This window comes from Cyprinodon tularosa, unplaced genomic scaffold, assembly GCF_016077235.1.
Source record: "Cyprinodon tularosa strain WSP-4 unplaced genomic scaffold, ASM1607723v1 ctg1004, whole genome shotgun sequence".
NCBI lineage: Eukaryota > Metazoa > Chordata > Actinopteri > Cyprinodontiformes > Cyprinodontidae > Cyprinodon > Cyprinodon tularosa.
In genome coordinates, this window is record NW_024037788.1 from 125,141 (window position 1) to 131,140 (window position 6,000).

Consider the following 6,000-nt stretch of genomic DNA (forward strand, 5'->3'; position numbering starts at 1 on the left):
ATCAACCTCATTCCACAGCCGGAGCGTAGAGCTCGTCCTGTGAGCGCAAAGGAGGATGTTGTCAGAGCTGCCGTTGTTCCAGGCTAGATCTACAGACATAGATTCTCTCTTAGCTTCTCAGCTGCTCCATCCACCATCAGACACCGAGCATCATGCATGCAGGAACCGCGGCTCTGCTCCTCTAAACCCCGCCTGACATGTTGGATCCGCTCCTCCATGTTAGCCTGCAGCGCGAGGAGGAGCAGCGATCAGCGGCCGCTTACCTTCCAGGAGGAATCAGCTCACCTGGACGCCTCTGGAGAACAGAGAGGAAGCATTCAGGCCACCGCTGTCCCTGCAAGCCGCTCCAAACACCTCCCTCCTCTTCCTCCTCCCTCTACAGGCCGCAAAACCGGGCTGTACCAACGCAGGGCGGGGGAGAGGGGGGCATCAGAGCAGGGCTGTTTGGCTGAGAGCCGGGGAGCTGCAGCTGCTCAGGGAGGGGGGAGATGAGAAGCCCCTGGAGCCCAGAGCCCCCCCCCCCCCCGCTCTGCTCTGAAATGGTCCAACCCAGAGGAGAAGGAAGCTGAGCCAGGAGCTGAGCTCCTCCCCTCAGCATTACTGCCATGTCTTATGATTCAGAAACAGGTGGGGGACGGTCCTGCTGTCAAACTTTCTACCTAAACTATAGCTCTAATTGGACCAGTTATCACCAAATGACACAACATGTGATTTTTCTGACTTTACCAGAAAATATTCCTCCATGAAACCATCAGATGGACAAAATAAACCAGTTAAAAGGATTTCAGACTGGATTTAATCAGACAGAAGCTCTGAGATCAACAAGGCCTCCATGCTGAGGAAGAGGAGGAGGATGGACACTGATGAAGAGGAGGATGGGCCTCCATGCTGAGGAAGAGGAGGAGGATGGACGCTGAGGAAGAGGAGGATGGACCTCCATGCTGAGGAAGAGGAGGAGGATGGACGCTGAGGAAGAGGAGGATGGACCTCCATGCTGAGGAAGAGGAGGAGGATGGACCTCCATGCTGAGGAAGAGGAGGAGGATGGATGCGGAGGAAGAGGAGGAGGATGGACCTCCATGCTGAGGAAGAGGAGGATGGACCTCCATGCTGAGGAAGAGGAGGAGGATGGACCTCCAGGCTGAGGAAGAGGAGGAGGATGGATGCGGAGGAAGAGGAGGAGGATGGACCTCCATGCTGAGGAAGAGGAGGAGGATGGACCTCCATGCTGAGGAAGAGGAGGAGGATGGATGCGGAGGAAGAGGAGGAGGATGGACCTCCATGCTGAGGAAGAGGAGGATGGACCTCCATGCTGAGGAGGAGGAGGATGGACCTCCATGCTGAGGAAGAGGAGGAGGATGGACCTCCATGCTGAGGAAGAGGAGGAGGATGGACACTGATGAAGAGGAGGATGGGCCTCCATGCTGAGGAAGAGGAGGAGGATGGACGCTGAGGAAGAGGAGGAGGATGGACCTCCATGCTGAGGAAGAGGAGGAGGATGGACCTCCAGGCTGAGGAAGAGGAGGAGGATGGACCTCCATGCTGAGGAAGAGGAGGAGGATGGACCTCCAGGCTGAGGAAGAGGAGGAGGATGGACGCTGAGGAAGAGGAGGATGGACCTCCATGCTGAGGAAGAGGAGGAGGATGGACGCTGAGGAAGAGGAGGAGGATGGACCTCCATGCTGAGGAAGAGGAGGAGGATGGACCTCCAGGCTGAGGAAGAGGAGGAGGATGGATGCGGAGGAAGAGGAGGAGGATGGACCTCCATGCTGAGGAAGAGGAGGATGGACCTCCATGCTGAGGAAGAGGAGGAGGATGGACCTCCAGGCTGAGGAAGAGGAGGAGGTTGGACCTCCATGCTGAGGAAGAGGAGGAGGATGGACCTCCATGCTGAGGAAGAGGAGGATGGACCTCCATGCTGAGGAAGAGGAGGAGGATGGATGCGGAGGAAGAGGAGGAGGTTGGACCTCCATGCTGAGGAAGAGGAGGAGGATGGACCTCCAGGCTGAGGAAGAGGAGGAGGATGGATGCGGAGGAAGAGGAGGAGGTTGGACCTCCATGCTGAGGAAGAGGAGGAGGATGGACCTCCATGCTGAGGAAGAGGAGGAGGATGGATGCGGAGGAAGAGGAGGAGGTTGGACCTCCATGCTGAGGAAGAGGAGGAGGATGGACCTCCATGCTGAGGAAGAGGAGGAGGATGGACCTCCATGCTGAGGAAGAGGAGGAGGATGGACCTCCAGGCTGAGGAAGAGGAGGAGGTTGGACCTCCATGCTGAGGAAGAGGAGGAGGATGGACCTCCAGGCTGAGGAAGAGGAGGAGGATGGATGCGGAGGAAGAGGAGGAGGTTGGACCTCCATGCTGAGGAAGAGGAGGAGGATGGACCTCCATGCTGAGGAAGAGGAGGAGGATGGACCTCCATGCTGAGGAAGAGGAGGATGGACCTCCATGCTGAGGAAGAGGAGGAGGATGGACCTCCAGGCTGAGGAAGAGGAGGAGGATGGATGCGGAGGAAGAGGAGGAGGTTGGACCTCCATGCTGAGGAAGAGGAGGAGGTTGGACCTCCATGCTGAGGAAGAGGAGGAGGATGGACCTCCAGGCTGAGGAAGAGGAGGAGGATGGATGCGGAGGAAGAGGAGGAGGATGGACCTCCATGCTGAGGAAGAGGAGGAGGTTGGACCTCCATGCTGAGGAAGAGGAGGAGGTTGGACCTCCATGCTGAGGAAGAGGAGGAGGTTGGACCTCCATGCTGAGGAAGAGGAGGAGGATGGACCTCCATGCTGAGGAAGAGGAGGATGGACCTCCATGCTGAGGAAGAGGAGGAGGATGGACCTCCATGCTGAGGAAGAGGAGGAGGATGGACCTCCATGCTGAGGAAGAGGAGGAGGATGGATGCTGAGGAAGAGGAGGATGGACCTCCATGCTGAGGAGGAGGAGGAGGATGGATGCTGAGGAAGAGGAGGATGGACCTCCATGCTGAGGAGGAGGAGGATGGATGCTGAGGAGGAGGAGGATGGACCTCCAGGCTGAGGAAGAGGAGGAGGATGGACGCTGAGGAAGAGGAGGATGGACCTCCATGCTGAGGAAGAGGAGGATGGACCTCCAGGCTGAGGAAGAGGAGGAGGTTGGACCTCCAGGCTGAGGAAGAGGAGGAGGATGGACCTCCAGGCTGAGGAAGAGGAGGAGGATGGATGCGGAGGAAGAGGAGGAGGTTGGACCTCCATGCTGAGGAAGAGGAGGAGGATGGACCTCCATGCTGAGGAAGAGGAGGATGGACCTCCATGCTGAGGAAGAGGAGGAGGATGGACCTCCAGGCTGAGGAAGAGGAGGAGGATGGATGCGGAGGAAGAGGAGGAGGTTGGACCTCCATGCTGAGGAAGAGGAGGAGGATGGACCTCCATGCTGAGGAAGAGGAGGAGGATGGATGCGGAGGAAGAGGAGGAGGTTGGACCTCCATGCTGAGGAAGAGGAGGAGGATGGACCTCCAGGCTGAGGAAGAGGAGGAGGATGGATGCGGAGGAAGAGGAGGAGGTTGGACCTCCATGCTGAGGAAGAGGAGGAGGTTGGACCTCCAGGCTGAGGAAGAGGAGGAGGATGGATGCGGAGGAAGAGGAGGAGGATGGACCTCCATGCTGAGGAAGAGGAGGAGGATGGACCTCCAGGCTGAGGAAGAGGAGGAGGATGGATGCTGAGGAAGAGGAGGATGGACCTCCATGCTGAGGAGGAGGAGGAGGATGGATGCTGAGGAAGAGGAGGATGGACCTCCATGCTGAGGAAGAGGAGGATGGACCTCCATGCTGAGGAAGAGGAGGGGGATGGATGCTGAGGAAGAGGAGGATGGACCTCCATGCTGAGGAGGAGGAGGATGGACCTCCATGCTGAGGAAGAGGAGGAGGATGGATGCTGAGGAAGAGGAGGATGGACCTCCATGCTGAGGAGGAGGAGGATGGACCTCCATGCTGAGGAAGAGGAGGAGGATGGACCTCCATGCTGAGGAAGAGGAGGAGGATGGACCTCCATGCTGAGGAAGAGGAGGAGGATGGACGCTGAGGAAGAGGAGGATGGACCTCCAGGCTGAGGAGGAGGAGGATGGACCTCCAGGCTGAGGAAGAGGAGGAGGATGGACCTCCATGCTGAGGAGGAGGAGGATGGACCTCCATGCTGAGGAAGAGGAGGAGGATGGACCTCCATGCTGAGGAAGAGGAGGAGGATGGACGCTGAGGAAGAGGAGGAGGATGGACCTCCATGCTGAGGAGGAGGAGGATGGACCTCCAGGCTGAGGAAGAGGAGGAGGATGGACCTCCATGCTGAGGAGGAGGAGGATGGACCTCCAGGCTGAGGAAGAGGAGGAGGATGGACGCTGAGGAAGAGGAGGATGGACCTCCATGCTGAGGAAGAGGAGGATGGACCTCCATGCTGAGGAAGAGGAGGAGGATGGACCTCCAGGCTGAGGAAGAGGAGGAGGATGGACGCTGAGGAAGAGGAGGATGGACCTCCAGGCTGAGGAAGAGGAGGAGGATGGACGCTGAGGAAGAGGAGGATGGACCTCCATGCTGAGGAAGAGGAGGATGGACCTCCAGGCTGAGGAAGAGGAGGAGGTTGGACGTCCAGGCTGAGGAAGAGGAGGAGGATGGACCTCCAGGCTGAGGAAGAGGAGGAGGATGGATGCGGAGGAAGAGGAGGAGGTTGGACCTCCATGCTGAGGAAGAGGAGGAGGATGGACCTCCATGCTGAGGAAGAGGAGGAGGATGGACCTCCATGCTGAGGAAGAGGAGGATGGACCTCCATGCTGAGGAAGAGGAGGAGGATGGACCTCCAGGCTGAGGAAGAGGAGGAGGATGGATGCGGAGGAAGAGGAGGAGGTTGGACCTCCATGCTGAGGAAGAGGAGGAGGATGGACCTCCATGCTGAGGAAGAGGAGGAGGATGGATGCGGAGGAAGAGGAGGAGGTTGGACCTCCATGCTGAGGAAGAGGAGGAGGATGGACCTCCAGGCTGAGGAAGAGGAGGAGGATGGACGCTGAGGAAGAGGAGGAGGTTGGACCTCCAGGCTGAGGAAGAGGAGGAGGATGGATGCTGAGGAGGAGGAGGATGGACCTCCATGCTGAGGAGGAGGAGGATGGACCTCCAGGCTGAGGAAGAGGAGGAGGATGGACGCTGAGGAAGAGGAGGATGGACCTCCAGGCTGAGGAAGAGGAGGAGGACCAACAGAACAGGCTCCTGGAAGCAGTGGAACCATCTTGAGACCAGCTGGATGAAGGTCTGATTGCCTCTGATTTCAGCCTGGTTGATGGTTGCCCTGGTTACCATGTCATTGATAAAAATCTGGAATGAGTTTAAATGATCTTGAGGCTAATTTAGGGCAGAGATGCAGATCTAACAGTTATTTATTTATAGTAAATAATAAATACATTATGTGTGCATATAAGATTAATGAAAACAGAAAGGCTGTTTTGGCAGAAGCTTCTAAAGCCTCCGGAGCCAGTTTACATTGGACTAGAAAGCAAAAGATAAAACAAATAAAAAGATGGCTACCGTTTATACCAACTTATGGTTTTAGGAAAAATCGTAAAAAAAAAAAAAAAAAAAAGGTAAGTGTCAGGAAAGAAAGGCACAGAGTCAGAATTCTTTTTACTCGCGAGGAGAGTAGGAAGAGACGTGCAGGTACATCTCCACCCCGCTCTGCCGGTCTTCAGCTTTCTCCTCGCTATTTATTAAAGTCAGAGGGGGGGTCCCTAGTTACACAAGCTGAGGCTGCGCTAAAGGAATAGGAAACAAGAAATACAATTCAATTTGCAGCCTCAGTGAACAGGTCAATTCTTGCGGTCAAATGGTCCGAGAACCTCCTGGTTTGGTTAAGCTTGACCTATACTGCTTGTGCAACATCTCTCTGGAACAGTAACATGTCACACATTATACATCATAAGAACAAACATTAAGTATCTTATACATAATTATTCCAACAGTAAGGCATCCAGTATGTTTCTGCTCTTAATTGCACTCA

General features: G+C 55.9%; 1 protein-coding gene across 2 annotated transcripts in view; it reads right to left on the reverse strand.

Annotated features, from left to right (window-relative positions):
- cdk14 (cyclin-dependent kinase 14) overlaps positions 1-405 on the reverse strand; it is a 113,185-nt gene extending 112,780 nt beyond the window's left edge. The window contains exon 1 of one of the 2 annotated variants that reach the window (XM_038276384.1): positions 286-405. The gene's annotated coding sequence lies outside the window, so the exon portion shown is untranslated. Of the gene's footprint in view, positions 1-263 lie in introns of both variants that reach the window. The other variant, XM_038276393.1, reaches the window with a different exon arrangement.
- Positions 406-6,000: the final 5,595 nt, after the last annotated feature.